A 19,378-nucleotide genomic window follows, 5' to 3' on the forward strand; every position below is an offset into this window, starting at 1 on the left:
TGTACGCCCATTAAATTACATATACACATTTTTTTTAAAATGAAAACATTTTATTTCACTAATAACTTCTGATATTTTTTCATATTTTTTTTAAAAATCTTATTATTGAATTATTATTTACTGTAAAACTTTTTTTACAATCAGAAGTTAATAATTATTAATAAATCAATTTATTTAAATTAAAAAAAAAGGAGATGAAGTCTGATTCGAACGGATGTACGTTTGTAAGATCCAAATATTTGATTAATTAAACTTTTATTCGGGTATAACTCTGGAACCGATGAAAGTAAGTACCATGTATGATATTTCGTTGAAAATCTCTCAAAGAGGGATTACTACTACAGTTAAGAAAAAGTCCAAAATCTAAATGTTTGGAATTTTGGGCTTTTTTGGACACTTTTGGTCCAGTCAATTGCAATCAAAAGGGGAGGTGCACAACTAGATGTTAGAACAGTCTTAATTCCAAAATTTCAACATCCTACGGCTAATCGTTTTTGAGTTTTGCAGATACATATGTACGTACGTTTGTACAGACGATGTCTTTATGCCGTACATTATTATTGGTTTCAATACGAAGTTGTAATGTTTAATCTCGACGTTGGTGCACAGGATTTTCTTTTCTAAATATTCTTTATCGCGAATTTTAGTTTATCAACCTTGAGTTTCATTGATTCGATTGTCGGTTTGTCTCTTCCATTAACGTTAACGATTGATCTCTTTTAATATTTAATTGGTTTACTAATTTGATTTTTCCCTACCTTGTTAATGGATAATAATAAAGATTCCAATAATCAGGTTTTTTGACTAGAATTTCTTTTAGTATTTTGATCAAAGAACAAAAAATGCTTTAAATTGTTAACGTAATTATTTTAACAAATTTTGCCCTACGTTATATTACTTACGGGACAAAACTCAGAATACAATTATTCGGGAGCCATAACTCAAAAACAAAGCATTTGTTTACCAGAATTGTTTATAGATTTGCGTTTGTACAGCTTCCCTTTTTTTAGTTCTAGAATCATCTGAAGTAGTGAACTTTCCAGATTGTGCATCCTATATATCACAATCAGAGGTTTATTTACATTCCAACCCCTGTAGGGGAAAACACCCTCCTTGAGACGATTCCAGTCACAACACCACCCCTCCGTTCCTATCTCTGATGGGTTTTACCGGAAGTCGTCTTTTAGGCCCTCTAAACTTGATAACACGTCACAGTAATCAGTTTGGACTCTGTCAGGATATGACCAATGTAAATGCCTCAGCAGACATTTCCATCAGTGTATTTACTCAACCTACTGTCGCCTTTGTACGGCCTCTTCCAACCGGGAAAATTTACCATTACTTACAATCCTCAAATATCAAATTAACCGATTTGCGGAAGCGCAATCCCCGCACCTTCCTCTAACGTCAAAGGTTTTACACAAAAACTCTTCCTTTATCTAATTGATTGAGTCTTTAAACACCAAAGATACTGTCCTCATACCAACAAAACAAGTCTTGATCAAAACGAAAATTTTGTTATAAATTCAATTTCAAAATCTTCGTGATTTTCTTAAAAATCAAGAAACATATTTACAAATTTAATAAGCCTCTAATGAAAATATACCCATTTCTCTCTGCTTTGGTTCAATGTCAATGTCTACATCCTCCCACACCGCAGCTCCATCACAGAGTTCTCCACACATACATCTCATTCTAATAGAGAATATCTCAACTAACCGGGGCTCGATGCCAAAACGTCTATTTAGCACCCAGGCGGGCCCTAGCCTCCCGGTTGCTATTTTATCTATACATCTATATCCATCCCTCTCAGCCTTCCTCTACAGGGCTAAGAATCTAAGGAACCCAGCAGCTATGTTCCATTCCCTTTCGGTTTTCCAATTAACTTGCAGATTAAACCAGAATTCATCATCGCAAGCTCTCTAGTTACTTTGATACATTCAGTTTCATTCTGTGGCAATATATCTGTGGTAAGACATGGCGCACACCGTCAATGATTCCACACTCCGGACACAAGCCTGAGTTAATCAAACCAAATCTGGTCAACGTATCTCGAAAAACATCACATCCAGAAAGAAACTGTATAATGTGCTGATTGGGGGAAATCCACTTTAACTTCCTGCATACTTCTCACATCTGGAAAAATATCATGTGTGTAACGGCCATCGGACAATTCAGTTCACCTGAACCTACCGTAAATAGAAACCTTGGTAGTCTATTTCTTTTGTGCTCCCCGAGGTAAGTTCTTCTCAGACCTTCTTGGCATCATAACGTAATTGACCCTTAGACGCAAGGATATCAACGAGCTTAATATCAGAGATAACAAGGACCGTCTCTGGAGAGACAGTCCTGTAGGCACCAATCACAGATAACAATAGGAGATGGTGGGCTCTCAACAAAATATTCCTATAACATTTGTCCTACATTCGATCAGCACAGATAGGTGCAGCATACAGCATTATAACTTCGCATTCACCCTTATATAGAACACACATGGTTCTGAAATTAAGCCCCCAATTGGGGTGATCTGCTTTCCGAACTACGAAGAGAGCAGAACAAGCCTTTTTGGTAGCATATTGAAAGTGCTGCTTTCAAATTGAATATACAATAATTATTTTTAAATATTTTTTTTAATATTCCACTTATAAAATTGTTGTATAATAGATATATATTTTAATTCACATATTTTAAGCCAACGGGCTAATCTAGTGGTTAATTCGTCATCGCAAATCAGTTGTTTATCAGCTGATTTTCTAAATCGAAGGTTCTGAGGTTCAAATCCTAGTAAAAGTTTTTTTTTAAAACCTATTTCAATATTAGACAGTAGATACCAGTGTATTTTGATGGTTGGGGTTCAATTAACAACACATGTAAGGAATGGTCGGCCTGAGTCTGTACAAGACTACATCTCATTTATATGTCATATATATCATCCTCATCTCATTCGATCGTGTGGGGATTGCTTATTGTTCATTATCTGAATAAATTTTAACGTACAAATTAGGAAAAAAACAAATATACTTTTAATCAGTAATCATACAGGGAGGGTTTCACTAAGAAATCTGAAAAAACTACTTATGTCTCATTTATAAGGTTTCCAATGTTATTTTTAGATTTCTTTTATATCAGAATTTTAAGGTTTTCCAATAAATTATCAAGACGTTGGAGCGAAATGAAAAATCTTTTTTACATATTTGTAGTAGATTGCATGAACGAGTAAATTTTTTAATCCCTATTATTATTTAATATTTGGTCGATGAAATTTCACAATAAAAATATTTAAATACAATAAAATAGCTTTCTAGATATTTTCAGATTAGCTATTTTGTCGAACTCTTTATAAATTATACTGAAAAGTACCGATTAATGTAAAAAGATGTATTTATTATTATGCTTGAAAGCGGTACTATATTTTCATTTATTTATAATGAAGAAAGAAATATTACCCACAATTTTATTGACATAACAATTTGCATTGAATTTTTCCACCTATTGTTAATACGAGTATTTCCTTGATGCACTTCTGTTAAGGTGGTGACATAACACTTCACCTTACCGGTTGATTGTAAGAATTCGTCATGCAGTTTTTTATTTATGCTATAAATAGATTTAAATCTTGTATAGCGATTTATATGCCAAGTCGTTTCCTGATTTCTTTTTTTTTGTAGTGTAATATAATAAAACCTGTATAACAAAAAATTCCAGCAATATTTTTAATTTCATTCGTTGCGCATTTTACAAACATAAATATTTTAATGAAATATAAATTGTTGGTAATTATTTGTAATTTATTTCTTTTAATATTAACAATTTTTGTTGCAATTTCCTGTAACTTGGATTTCATTAATAATATTTAACCAACAATCGGTTACCTGGGCTCTCAACAAAATATACCTGTAACATCTGTACTGTATTTGATCAGCACAGACAGGTGCAGCATACAGCATTGTAGCTTCGCATACACCCTTTTATAGAACACGCATGGTTCTGAAATTAAGCCCCCAGTTGGGGTGAACTGCTTTCCTAACACCGAAGAATTGGAATCATTATTCCTTATTGTAACTTACAGTTAAATGCATTGAGGTTGATCCGTTGCATCACAAATGACTTCCTTTTTTTCTACGAGATCAATTTGGAAAGTTTTCGACCTGACAAAGAAAACATAAAATTTTTCAGAAACTTTCTTTTATTTATCAATGTAGCACCTCGTACATCGATAAATTTAGACAAACAACGATCCAATTTCTTAAAACGCTTAATAGTCGTGTGTTTCAAAATGAATATCGGGGTTTTAAAGCTAAGTAATATTTTTCAAGTTTTACTTACATTGAGTAATTATACACGAAAAGAAAGAGCAACTTAACCAGTTTTAGATATGCGCAAGCTCCTAAACGTTTTTCTGTATCTTCCGCTTGAAAACGCTAGCAGCACAAAGATGACGACTCCATAACAGAAAGCGATTTATGTTCTGCAGTTTGCAAATTGTGAATCTGTAATTATAATTCAACGTGCGTTCTGTTGTGATCCCCGAGCGATAATAACATTCGTAGATGGTATAAATAATTTGAAAGCACTGGTTGTATTTTTAAAAAGAAGAGTACATGACGACCGAGTGTGTCTGATGACGATGTTAAACGTGTAAACGGTTTTTCTGCGTAGTCTTTGAAAATCCGTTAGGAAGGCTGACCGCGAATTAGCAGTTTCAGAGATGTCTGTGTGGAGGGTTTTAAGGAAAATCTTACATATCGTTTACAGCTGATGCAAGCTCTAAAGCCTACAGATTATAGTTTTGGTTCTAGCTTTGCTAATGAAATGATGCACCATTACGATGAAGATTTTCTTTATCGTATCGTATTCAGTGACGAATCAACATTTCATTTTAATTTTCACAATATGCCTAATTGGAAATCAGAAAAACCTCATGAAATGTTACATATGAACGAGACTCCCCGAAACTGAATGTTTTTTGTGCTGTATCTCGAGTGCAAATTTACAGTCTGTTCTTTTTCGCTGAAGCAAGTGTGTCTGGAACGAAATATCTTGATATGCTACAACCATGGCTCTTTCCTCAACTGCAATACGAACCACAGAATTTTATTTGACTACAAGATGTTGTGCCTTCTCACTGGTTTAACACTACGTGATCGGTTGAATGAAATTCTCTTCTACCGCTGGATAGGTCGCCGGGGATCAGATGACAGGAGTTGTTTGCCGTGGTCTCGACGTTCGACCGATCTGACCCTGTAGTTTTTCGTTGGGGGTTTATAAAGAATCAAGTGTATGTGCCACCGTTACCGGCTGACTCATCCGACTTAAGACAAAGGATTGAAGCAGCTGTCGTATCAATTACTCCAGAATTGATTAAAGTGTGGTATGAATTCTCCTATCGGCTCGTCTGGATGTGTGGCGTGTGACAATGCACTCATTGAACACTTATAAAAATAACTGTTTGAGTTTCTCTTTCATTTCATGTATAATTTATCAGTGTAACTAAAACTTAATAAATATTACATAACTTTAAAACCCCGATATTCATTTTGAATCACACGGTACAATGCGATTTGTTTACTTTTGCAAAATAAGCGGTTTTCTCAGCTTTAACCTCGTCTTTGAAATTAATCTTTGTCCTGTGAGATATTTCTTCAGGTTTTAGAAAAGGAATTAATCGCAGGGAGCCGAATACAGCGAATATGTAAGCACTTTGAAGCTTATGGCGTTTTCCAGCAACAACTTAAGACGTATATATAGGCGCATTACCATGTTGTAAGAGCACACATATTTTTCGGCCAGTTGTGGACTTTAGCCTGAATAGCTCCCTTTAATCCAGTCCAGTACTGAAGCGTAGTATTCCCCGGTGATCGCCCTTCTTTTTTCCGTGTATTTTATGAGTACCACATTACAAAAATTTAAAAAAAACCGTAGTTATGACTTATCCTGCAGATGGTAGCATTTTCGCTTTCTTTGTTGCACCTGTTTCCCATTCACTTTGTTGGCTGCTGTTTGATCTGTGGTAATGGTGATGCTATGTTTCATATACTGTTATAAAACAAACAAGAAACTCAGAGCGAACGCGTTTAATTAAGTCTAAACATCCTCGAGAAATTATCAGTCGATTGCGTTTTTAGTTGACTGTTAAAAAACGCAGTTCCAATCGAGTAGAAAGTTTTTTCATGCAATAAACATCGAGTTAAAATGTAATGAATACGATCTATCGAGAGTTTACAATGTCGGCAAGCTCGCAAATTTTCAGCCGGCTATCCTCTTTTTCGAGTGTCCGGAGCGTTCATCATCTTGAATTGATATACGACTATGTTTAAATTCTGTAGCTCATTTTTTCCATCAAAAAGGAATGTGAATAATCTTTAAAGTGGTATCTAACGCTTTTATTCGTTCATTAGAGTTAAACCTTCTAAAAGCAAAGAACTTATAATAATTGAAACATCAATTTTATCGTTTTTTTTTTCAAAAAATGTCAAAACTTGTTTTATATTTAAATACAAAACTTTGTTTTACACGAAACTTTAAGTTTTTTTTATTAAAATCATATAAAATTTGCATAATTTGTTAAGAAAGAATATCATTTTTAGGATGTCATAGTATTTATTTATATAAATTGACTGGTACTCGTAATTCTCATTTGAAAAAAATTACTGCGTTGAAATATATAAATTTCCTGAATATGTAATGGAGTCCTAGAGTACCGTGACTATTAATGTACCATAGACTACTTTTACAGTATATCGGTATGCTTTCTTTTTTTTACTCAAGCATTAACTGCCTATAAAACGTGTTGATAATGTATAGGAAGTAAACATTATTACATACATTAATTGATACATTACAAATAAAATTACAATGTTTATAAGAAAATTTTTTTTTTCTTATATAATTTTTATTTTTTTCATTTTTAAAAAAAATATATCTTACTTTTTTCTATTACTATATTTCTGTTTATTAAGTTATCTGCTGAGCTATTGTTTTAACATATAATTTATCAGTACACTTATTATTTTTATCTTTATTAACATTTTATTGTTAATATATAAAATTATACATTATAAGAGAAAATGTTGTAGGCGGGTAAAATTGTGCATGTCGGGATTTTTGCAGAACTTGACGTTTCATGACTTCTTAAAAAAAATTTGATGTTGACACCACTTGACTTCCTTATACCCCTACTAAATTACATATAAACATATTTTGCTGCTATTCATTTAAACTTACTTCATTTGAAAGTGAGATACTATCCTCTAAATCTTTAATAAATTGCTGAAACTAGAGAACGTGTACGTACAGAAATACAAATCAGAAGAATTACATCAGACCAAAGAGCGATTAAATGATTGGCAACAAAAAACAAATAAACGAAATGACGATCAATTCTGACAAGGAGAATATTGTCCGACAATATCAGAAGCGTAATGAACTAAAAGATAAGAATTTTTTGCAATTTATTAAAGATCGTGCATGCATGCCTTGGCGTATATGTTGTTCTTGTCGGGGTCTATTTTTCAGTTACTCTGTAGTTAACTTTAATGTAGATAAATTAAACAGAAATTACAGAATAAACAGAAATTAAAATAAAAATTTCAAAAATAATACGATTCTAAATTATAATTTTCAAATAATATTAAATAATCAAATGTTTCACCAGATCTATTACACGTACACATATGTCATGCCTATTAAATTACATTTACACATTTTTAAAAGTACATAAAATATTATTTCACTAATCATTTTTTTTTTAATATCCTTGAATTATTATTTATTGTAAAAGGTTTTTACAATCACGAGTTAATAATTATTAAATCAGTATATTTAGATTTTAAAAAAAGTTAAAAAAATAAGTAAAAAAAAGAGATGAAGTCTGATCGAACCGATCAGCCTTCCCTTGTAAGATCCAATTATTTCATTAATTAAAATTTTATTTGCCAATAACTCTGAAACCGATGGAAAAAAGTACCACTTATGATATAACGTTGAAAAGCTCTCAAAATGAGAGTTTATGACTGCAGTTAAGATACAGGCCAAAATCCAAATGTTTAGGATTTTGAACTTTTTTTGGACATTTTTGGTCAAGTCGATTGAAATGAAAAGGGGAGGTGCCCAACTAGATGCTACAATAGTCCTAAATCCAAAATATCAACATTCTACTGGTAGTCTTTTTGAGTTATGCGAGATACATACGTACAGACGTCTCGCCGTAACTAGTCAAAATGGATTCAGGGATGGTCAAAATGGATATTTCCATTGAAATCTAAAAATCGAAATTTTTCGCGATCACAAAACCTCGTTTACTTAGTGTAAGGAAATAAAAAAATTAAGTTTGAAAAATTCCCTAGGGATGTTTGAATTTTTTTGTTTATAACTTCACCGTGGTTAAATTGATTTATGCAGAATTTGACTCGAGATTTTATATACGATGTATTGATGTTATTTAATTTTGGTTGCAATCGATGGAAAGGTTCCAGATTTTTTGATATAGACCTATCTGATTCTTCCTGAAATTTTACCCAAAGGATAGGTAAATGTTTACATATAATTTAATGCCATTTAGGTAGGTAAAATCCTTTCTCATGATCTTTGATCTTATTGAAACCCAAATAAAGGAGAGACGGGTAAATATTTTTTGTCGTTTCTAGACGGACTAGCTTTGGATAAAATTTCGGTTTTCAGATTTCAACGGAAATATCCATTTCACCGTCCCTGAATCTATTTCACTAGTATCGGCGTGACGTGTGTACGTACATACGTATCTTTGCATAACTCAAAAACAATTAGCTGTAGTATGTTGAAATTTTGGATTTAGCACTGTTGTAGCATCTAGTTGTACACCTCCCCTTTTGATTACAATCGACTGAACCAAAGTGTCCAAAAAAGCCCAAAATCAAAAAAAAAAAAACATTGGATTTTTTACTTTTTCTTAACTGCAGTAAGAAGCCCTCATTGAGTGCTTTTCAACAGTATAAGTTGTACTTATTTTCATTGGTTCCCGAGCTATAGCCAAATGAAATTTTAATTAATGAAATATTTGGATCTACAAGGGGAAGGCACATCGGTTCAAATCAGACTTCATCACGTTTTTTTTATTTTTTTAACTTTTTTTTTAATTTATTTTTTTAAATTAATTATATTGATTTATTAATAATTATTAACCCGTGATTGTAAAAAAAATACAATAAATAATTATTCAATAATAAGAATAAAAAACAATAATGAAAAAATCAGAAGTTATTAGTGAAATAAAATTTTATGTACTTTTAAAAACGTGTGTATATGTAATTTAATATGCATTATTACGTATGTGTATATGTAATTTAGTGAAATATCTAATTATTTAATATTAATTAAAAATTATAGATAGAATCGTATTGTTTTTGGATATTCTACTGTAATTTCTGTTTAATTTTAGAGTGACTGAAAAATAGTCTCTCACAAGAACAACATATACATTCCTGATCTTTCATAAATTGCAAAAAATTCTGATGAGATTCTGTAGATTCCATTACTTATTGTCGGACAATGTTCTCCATAAGTCGGAGTTGATCATTATTTCGTTTATTTGTTTTTTGTTGCCTTTCATTTAATCACTGTTTTGTTTGTTATAATTCTTCTGATCTTAATTTGTATACACGTTCTCTAGTTTTCAAATGTTCTCTCTCTTTATATTCATCATCTCCTCTTAATCTTTTATTCTTTCTTTGGTTTTAACATTTTCTTTCTCTGTTCATTTTTCATCTTTTCTTAATCTTTTTATTCTTCCCTTGTTCTTAACATTTTCTTCCTCTTTAAATTCATCGTCTTGTCTTTTTTTTTTGAGATATATTTCTTCATGTTATCTTTCTTTTTCCTGTATGATTATTTCTTTTTCATTTTTGATTATTTAATTTTCATTTAATTTTATTTTCATTTTTTAAAAATGTGTATACGTAATTTAATAGTCGTACAAGAAAGTTATGTGGTGTTCACATCAGATTTTTTTAAGGGAAAGAATTCAAAAGGCTTTTATTATTGAGTAGTTCATTTTACATGACTAGTTTTTACTGTGTGAAATGCTACACTGTCTATATCCATATTTCATAAAAAATTCCTTTTTGAAAACAAAATTGTCTTCATGAGCTTTTGCACTGGCTGATTCAATTATTAAACGACTCTAGTAAATGGGTGGACGTAAATCATCATAAAGATTTTTCCTTATATTATACTCAGTGACTTTTTTTTACTAATTAGATGATTCCATTACATTAGTTTGTTTCTTTAGTTATGTATTTGGGCAATTTTACTCAGATATAAGGGTTAGTAAGCTTATTTTTGTCTTCATTTGTTATTTTACTTTATATCTTCAGGCTGAATTAACCGATTTTTATACGATGACTTCTTAATGTGAGTAATTAATGGATTTAATTTTGATTGCAATTGTTTAAGGGAATGGGATAATATCGCCACGATTCGCCAGAAAAGTTATGGAACTTTTTGTCAGGGTTTTCATATGTGGTTTTTGTTTTTAATTTCATTTCTTTTTTAAATATAATTTTAGTTGTTTGCTTTTATTTTTATACATTTGTTTATAAAATTCCATACTCTACTTTTTTTAATCTAATACATAATTTATTTCTACTTTTATTATTATTTTTATCTTTATTAGCATTTTAGTGTCGATTTTTATTATCCTACTTATATATTTTGTAACTTTTATAAACATTTTGATTGAACTTTTTAGGTTTTTTTTATTATCTGTACTACCATAAATGATTTATTTGGTATATGAAGTCGTGAACGTTGAATAGTACTGTATTCTTTTAATGTAGACGGCTGTACTGTGCCGTTTGATTTTTTTACGCCTCAAAACATCGCAAGTTATTATTAAAGACCGGATTATATGCAGCATAAAAAGCTTGAAATATGCATGAAAAATGCTTAAAATATGCATCTTTAAATAATAAAAACATAGTAATTTTTATTTAAAAATCAGCATGCAATAAGTTAGTAGTTGAATAACACATTGATAAATTCGATAAATAACAAATATTTAACATTTTGTTACTTTTGTGAACATAAACAATCAGAGGAGGTACTGTTCCGTGACTGCTAAGTGCGCACTAAGAGCCGTGCAGCTAATAGGTTTGGCCGGCTACAACGTAAGATTTCATTTATTAACAAGGTACCTTACCAAAAAACATTGTAAATATAGCGAAAATATGCATCATCACTAGATATTAAGGAAAATATGCAGTAACCGGTGAGAATGGGCTTAATATGCAAATGCATATAATCCGGTCTCTAGTTACTAGTATCTGTTGATTTTAGTTAACACATTTTGTATTAATTTATTTCTTTCCTTAGGGCTTTTTTTAATCTATTTGAATAGGTTTAACATAATTTTATGTTTATATTATTTTTAAATTTATTATTTTCGTTATTTCATACATTAATTACCTAATTTAAATAAATTCCCTTAAAGTTAAATAAATGAACAGTAAGCTTGAACTCACTGGGTTGATTTACTGAAGAATACGTCATCGCAAATCAGCTGATTTTAAAGTCGAGAATTCTAAGGTTTAAATCCTAGTAAAGTCAGTTACTTTTATACGGATTTGTATACTAGATCGTGGATACCGGTGTTTTTTAGTGTTTGGATTTCAACTAACCATACATCTCAGGAATGAATGATTGTCCTAAGACTGTACACTTCATTAACATTCATACATTTTTTTTTTTGTCTTCAGTCATTTGACTGCTTTGATGCAGCTCTCCAAGATTCCCTATCTAGTGCTAGTCGTTTCATTTCAGTATACCCTCTACATCCTACATCCCTAACAATTTGTTTTACATATTCCAAACGTGGCCTGCCTACACAATTTTTCCCTTCTACCTGTCGTTCCAATATTAAAGCGACTATTCCAGGATGCCGTAGTATGTGGCCTATAAGTCTGTCTCTTCTTTTAACTACATTTACCAAATGCTTCTTTCTTCATCTATTTGCCGCAATACCTCTTCATTTGTCACTTTATCCACCCATCTGATTTTTAACATTCTCCTATAGCACCGCATTTCAAAAGCTTCTAATCTTTTCGTCTCAGATACTCCGATCGTCCAAGTTTCACTTCCATATAAAGCGACACTCCAAACATATAGTTTCAAAAATCTTTTCCTGGCATTTAAATTAATTTTTGATGTAAACAAATTATATTTCTTACTGAAGGCTCGTTTCGCTTGTGCTATTCGGCATTTTATACCGCTCCTGCTTCGTCAATCTTTAGTAATTTTACTTCCCAAATAACAAAATTCTTCTACCTCCATAATCTTTTCTCCTCCTATTTTCACATTCAGTGGCCCATCTTTGTTATTTCTACTACATTTCATTACTTTTGTTTTGTTCTTGTTTATTTTCATGCGATAGTTCTTGCGTAGGACTTCATCTATGCCGTTCATTGTTTCTTCTAAATCCTTTTTATTCTCGGCTAGAATTACTATATCATCAGCAAATCGTAGCATCTTTATCTTTTCACCTTGTACTGTTACTCCGAATCTAAATTGTTCTTTAACATCATTAACTGCTAGTTCCATGTAAAGATTAAAAAGTAACGGAGATAGGGAACATCCTTGTCGGACTCCCTTTCTTATTACGGCTTCTTTCTTATGTTCTTCAATTCAAACATATGTTCTTATGTTCTTCAAACTCATACATATCATCATTAATCCTCTGAAATAATACCTTACGGAGGCTTAACAGAAAAAGAAAAAAAAGGTTGTACTTGAGAAATAGTATAAAAATGTTTAGCGTACATAAATGTTATAAAATCTAACATGAGTTTGATTGGGATCGAACTAATGTCTTCTAGGTAAAGGTTTAGGTTTTATACCACTCTTTTCATTGAAATTGGATTTGAAAGTTTGTTCTGAATTATGTCCGGTTAACTTTTTACCAGTTTAGCCGTTAATAATGGTCATAATTTAACTAATTATAATGAAGTATTTAGTTTGATTATAGAAACAAACACTATTTCGCCGTTTTTGGGAAAGTATCAAGTTACGCTTGCATGTGGATAACAAATTTTAACTAGTTTTTTAAATTGTTTTCCTAATAAGGTAGGAGTATTATTTTATTTAATAATTACGGTTGTTCATTTATGTACGAGTAAAAAAAAAAGTCAGTACAAAATATAATGTAATTTATTTTCTAAAGATTCTACATTTATGTACTCGGTTTAAGTTAATTAGTCACTCTCGTCTAAAATGAATAAGAATGCTCGGACAATACATATAGATTATTTTTAGAAAAACAGCTATTCACAAGCTAAGTAACGTGTTGAATAAAGTTTTTCTGCACAATATCGTTTACATGACAACATTTTTAAATAATCAGTCATACCAAAATAAATCAAGGTTTCTTAAATAAAACACGAGAAACCATTATGAATTCTTAAATAACTACACAAAATAATGGAATTTTCTTTTATTTCTTTTATTAGTTTTATATACTGATATAAATTACTTTGTAAATATTTGAATTAACCAGTCTCAGTTTTTTTTTACTATTAAATAAACATGAATTCTTTCAAGTAGTTATATATATTTATATGTATATGAGTGTTTTATGATATTCATGAAATATTTTATAATTTGTTATGTTATCCTTGCATAATGTTCGTGAAAAAATAAAATTCACGTATTGTGTAAAAATTAAAAAAAAATTGATATGGACATGACTTCCTTATAAGTTTATAAAAATACATATATTTTTTATATATTTATATATATTTTTTTTGTTATTGAATTATTATTTATTGGAAAATTCTTTTTAACAATCAGAAGTTAATAATTATTAACAAAAATCAATATATTTAAGTTAAAAAAAAAAAAATGAAAGTCGCATTCGAGCGGATGTGCCTTGGCCCTTGTAAGATTCAAATACTTCATTAATTAAAATTCTATTGGGCTATAACTCTGGAACCAATGAAAATAAATACCACTTATGATATATCGAAAACCTCTCAATGCAGGCTTATTACTGCAGTTAAGTAAAAGTCCAAAACTCAAATTCTTTGGGTTTTGGGATTATTTTTGGAAACTTTTGGTCCAGTCGATTGCAATCAAAAGGGGCGGTGCACAACTAGATACTGGAACTACTGTGCACAACTATCCTGGAATAGTCGCTTTAATATTGGAAGGACAGGTAGAAGGAAAAAATTGTGCAGGCAGGCAACGTTTGAAATATGTAAAACAAATTGTTAGGGATGTAGGATGTAGAGGGTATACTGAAATGAAACGACTAGCACTAGATAGGGAATCTTGGAGAGCTGCATCAAACCAGTCAAATGACTGAAGACAAAAAAAAAAGTTAATATCAGCCGGGTGGTTGAAAAGTATCTTCCTTGTTCTTTTTTTTGGTTGGCAGGGAAGGGGGGCAACTTAAAAATTCCCAACGGGACTAATGGTCATTTGATATATAATTTTAAAGAGCTCGATTAGACGAGAAAAATAATAGAATTAAAACCAACTTCTGATCGCCCATTCCAAAATGGCTGCCAACAATGTGTTAATTTCAGATAGTTAAAACTATGATCGTATGCTCCGCTTAAATTTTTTTATTTGAGATATGCCCATTCTGTTTTTGGAAATCTTTTCCAATAAGAGAAGCTAACTCATTAAGCCCCAATTTAAAATATTCAGCCTTCAGGGTGGTGGGTGGCAGCGCGGCTCAAGAATTTTAAATGGGACATATGGTCTCGTGATACGTTGTTTTAAGGGTCTTTGCAAGACAAGGAAAAGGGTATAAAAAAAATTTTGTCTATTTAAATCAAAATGGCGACAACAGATGTCATTACGCTAATTAAAAATTGAAAAAAAAAGAATGATTAAAATTTTTCAATTGACCATTGTTCTTGCTTGGAATTTTTTATTTACCACCACGCAAAAATCAAAAAGTGAAATATACGTTCATTGAAATAACCTTAGGTACAAGGAAGATTGGCGCAAAGCACATCCAGTTATCTCAATTATAAAAAAAGTTAAAGAGGGGTGTAAGTTATTTTTCAGCTACCCTGTATATTCGATATACTCGTATATTGTAAAAATTCCGTTATATACCCACAACGCTTCTGTAGTTAGTTAATTCTTAGATAGCACCACTGAAACGCTGCATTGAAATAAGAAAATAAATAAATATAATCTAACCAAACTTAACCTACGCTCGCTTCGCTTTTTAGCTTTCGTTCGCTTGTCTAGGTTAGCGAGCGAAGGTAAAAATTTGGTGAGATTACATTTATAATTTTATTTATCTATTTTCTTATTTTAATTTAGTGTTTCAGTGGCGCCATCTAAGTACTAACTAACTAACGAAAGCGTTGTGGGCATATAACGATATATAGCGATTTTGACCGATATATATACATATTTATTTCCTAACATATACGCTGCAGTCTGTTCAATTAGTGAACAATTAATAAACCCCTCCTGGCCCAATGAGATGAAGTTAATATATAAATTAAGTGTAGTCTTGTATAAATTCTGGCCGACCATTCCTGAGATGTGTGGTTAATTAAACCCCAACCACCAGATTACACCGGTACCCACTGTCTAGTATTCAAATTTGTATATAAACAACCTATTTTTACTGGGATTTGAACCTGAGAATTTTAACTTCAAAAATCAACTGTTAAACAAGTGATTTGCGACAAATAATTTACCACTAGATCAATCCGGTGGACTATTATTTGAACATCTGGTTTTACAAATTAATTTAAAAAATGTAGTTGGATAGTTTTTGATGTTAAAATTTCAGACATTTTTGGATCATCACGTTATTCTAAAATCACAGGATCACATATTCGGTATATCTAAGAAATTTGAGAAAATAAAGATTTTTTTCCATATTGACTTTAATCTCTCTTGTATATAACTGTTGAAATATGAAAAAAATTGGTAGTTGTCATGTAATCACTATTTGATCAGATTCTGTGGAATGAGCTAGCATTACTTAAATTTACCTTAGACTTGTCATTATGCCTTGTTTAACTAAGATTTATCTCGTGAAAGGGAAAAAACATTCATTTTCATGTAGATATTTCTTTATTTAGACAAAGTGTTGACAATATAAAAATATTATTATTCATTTGAGAGAAAGAACTTTTAATTTAATTAAATTTGTTTATCCTTTATATTATATTTATATACACTGATGATGATTATTTACTAATAAAATGCGCGCGCATTTTATTCCATTTAGTTACGGGAATGTGACGATTTTTAAAACAAAATAAGTATGCAGCTCTGACGTGTAGGCGGGAATGGAAATTGCTGTGACCTTGCATCCTAAATATCATGAATTACGCTACACTAGACTGCAATGCATCGTGTGTGGAAACGTATTTTAAAAATAATGATTGACTTGTGGTTACATAGCGATTATTACGTCGGCATTTCAATATGTCACATCACATTGCCGTTCCTTGCCGAAATACGATGAACTTACGGGTAAAAAATTTCCGAATTACTGTTTCTGCAAAGAAAAACAAATCACAGGTTATGTGCATTCTATGAGAAATCCTCCAAACATTGACGGAATCACGCAGGTAATGATGAGAAGTCCATAGCGCTCAACCAGAAAGCGCGCTGCAATTCTTCATTTATCACACAAGTGTCAGAATAATTCTACGTAAGGATTATTATTTGAACTTTCATCCTTATTAAACTATACTGATGCAAGATCTAAGAAAGCGTGACAAACAAATCGTTTTACATTTTGTATAAAATTATTAATTTGTTTACCGATGAAATAATTCTGCTAACGATTAACAAAGTTCATTTTAATTTATTGAGCACTCGAACACGATGTTAAAAGATTTCCTTATTGCTGAACGGTTTTATCGTGGTATCGACGTTAATGCGGTATGAAATAGCAGCCGCCCGTACTTCCAGAGGAGTGATTTGAAAGATACAGTGCGTTCGGTAAGTTGCTATGCACTTTGCAATAATATGGTGCAATGATTTAGTAAAGCACAATTTTTCTGAAAAGTTTCCAAATAATCCTGTTTCTCACTGCAATGCAGTTGGAACTGTAATCGAAAAATTTGGCACAACGTGCTCTGTTGAAGACGCTAGTCGAAGTGGATGACCACCTTAACTAAACCAACAGAAACTACTCGATATTTTGAAAGTCCATAGCCGAAAGTTCATCAAAGACAATCCGTAATTTAGCACAGAAACAAGATATCGGATTTGCTACCGCACATAAAGCTGTAAGAAAATAACTAAACCTTTTCCCTTACAAAGTAATGTAACCTACAGATCACACCAAAAGACTAAATTATTGTCAGCTATTTAAATGTTTACCGACCAAAATTCCATAGGTATCCTTGATATTACGGTTTTTATAGATGAAGCGTGGTTTCATCGAGGATATATTAATTCACAAAATACCCGACTGTGATCGACAATTAACCCCTATAAATTACACGAAGCGAAAATTGGAATCTAGTTCCTTTTTAAAAATGCACTTAATATTGATCGTTATTGTACTATTTTAACAAACTTCATTAGTCAGTTAACAGAAGTAAAAATCAATCACTGTTGGTTCCAAGAAGATGGCGCCACAGCGCACACAGATGATAAATCAATGATTTTTTTACGAAATATCTTTGGGGAACTAATCATTTTGAGGTCTTTGTGGTCTGCACGATCGCCCGATCTGACTCCCCAAGGTTTCTTTCTAGGGAGTGGGGGGAGTCAGCGAAACAAACAGTGTATCGCAACAGACCACGCACGATTTACGAATTACAAAACGCAGTAACGGCATGCATACGAGACATACCAGTACATCAGCTGGTTAGTGTTTGAAATAAATTGAAAAGAGTGCAGCTTTGTACAAATTTTGATGTTGTAGAAGGTAATTTTCAACACCTTTTATAAATTATTCCAGTTACTGTATTATTCATTTCTACAGAATAATGAAATAAAAATACAAAGTAATTATTAAGAAAATTTTGCAATTGTACTTCCATAATTCCTGAACACAGCAACTTTCCGAATGTACTGTATATTTCAGGCCATATTATTTCTAAAGTTATATGGCTGGCACGTTCTCCAGATATGTCAGTATTGATTATTATCTCTCGGGATGTCTAAAGTCTAGAATGTTCATCAATAGAGCGTTAATGAATTCAAACCTTCCATACAAGAAAAAAGCAGAGCAATGGCAGACAAGCAATAATGCGAAATCTACGCGACAGACTAGTGTATACAGAATGGTAGAAAAACTATTTCTGATATGTAATTTAAACAATGAAGTTTCGTCTACAAATGGCATTATATTTGCTGTAATTGTATATTAAAACACATTTACGTTAATTATATTTTGTATTTTTTATTTCATTTTTTAAAATCATCAGGTTTTTGTAACAATTTGTACTTTGAATGAACAGTGCTTGATCGCTTCTTATATTTCAGTAACGATTTAAGAAATCTGATTCTTTATACTGCATACTAATGTAACATTAAACAAGCGGAGGTATTTAAAATTTAAATAGAACTTTCTTTACATTCAAAAAAATAATGTAATTACTACAGTAATTCTGATTAATCCGATAAATAGTATGTAGTAAAATGTAATATTATATTTACGAAGTGTAACAAATGTATGCAGCAATTAATAGTATGAGAATTATAATGCTATTATTTATGAATAACTTTCATTATTATAATTTTAATCGTCATATATTATTATGTTTTACGGTTACAGCGGAACTGAAATTAAAGCGAAAGTATTTTTCTCAAGGTCACACACCGAATTTATGAACCGAGTATTTATGACGTGTAAAAAAAAATTAGACTACTTCACGAGACTATACGTTAAAGATTTTTACTTTCTGTAAATGATTTCAATGAAAAACACGGAGAAATATAAAAAATTATTCTGTTATGGTTTATAATCTTGTAAATACAAACTTAAATAAATAAATATAAAGGGCTCTACCCTTTATATTTATTTAGAGGAAACGCATGTTTTTTTCACTATTGAATAACTTCGATTTTTTAATTATAGAAAAAAAAAAGCTTTACATTAAATAATAATATTTTTATTGAATTTTTGAAATCAACATACCTTAATTAGGTTTGGAAAATAATGTCAATAAGATTACGTGTTTCTTGTCGGACGCAAGTTCGGAGCCTCTCCTCAAAGTTCAGCACGGCTTTCGACACAGCTTCAATTTCTTGACGAATGGAAATTTTCGGGCCTTCGATTGAGTGTGAGTTGTTCACAAATACTTTTGATTTCAGGTAGCCCCACAAAGAAAAGTCAGAAATCGATAGATCGGGAGAGAGTGGGGTACCCAGAAATATCGCCGAATCGTGAAATTACATGACCGGCAAACAT

General features: G+C 31.3%; 1 protein-coding gene across 5 annotated transcripts in view; it reads left to right on the forward strand.

Moving 5' to 3' along the window:
- Window positions 1-19,378, forward strand: part of jar (Myosin heavy chain 95F jaguar) — a 355,723-nt gene that overhangs the window by 157,268 nt on the left and 179,077 nt on the right. The window lies entirely within an intron of this gene.

Source organism: Lycorma delicatula, chromosome 1 (genome assembly GCF_047948215.1).
Source record: "Lycorma delicatula isolate Av1 chromosome 1, ASM4794821v1, whole genome shotgun sequence".
NCBI classification, from domain to species: Eukaryota; Metazoa; Arthropoda; class Insecta; order Hemiptera; family Fulgoridae; genus Lycorma; species Lycorma delicatula.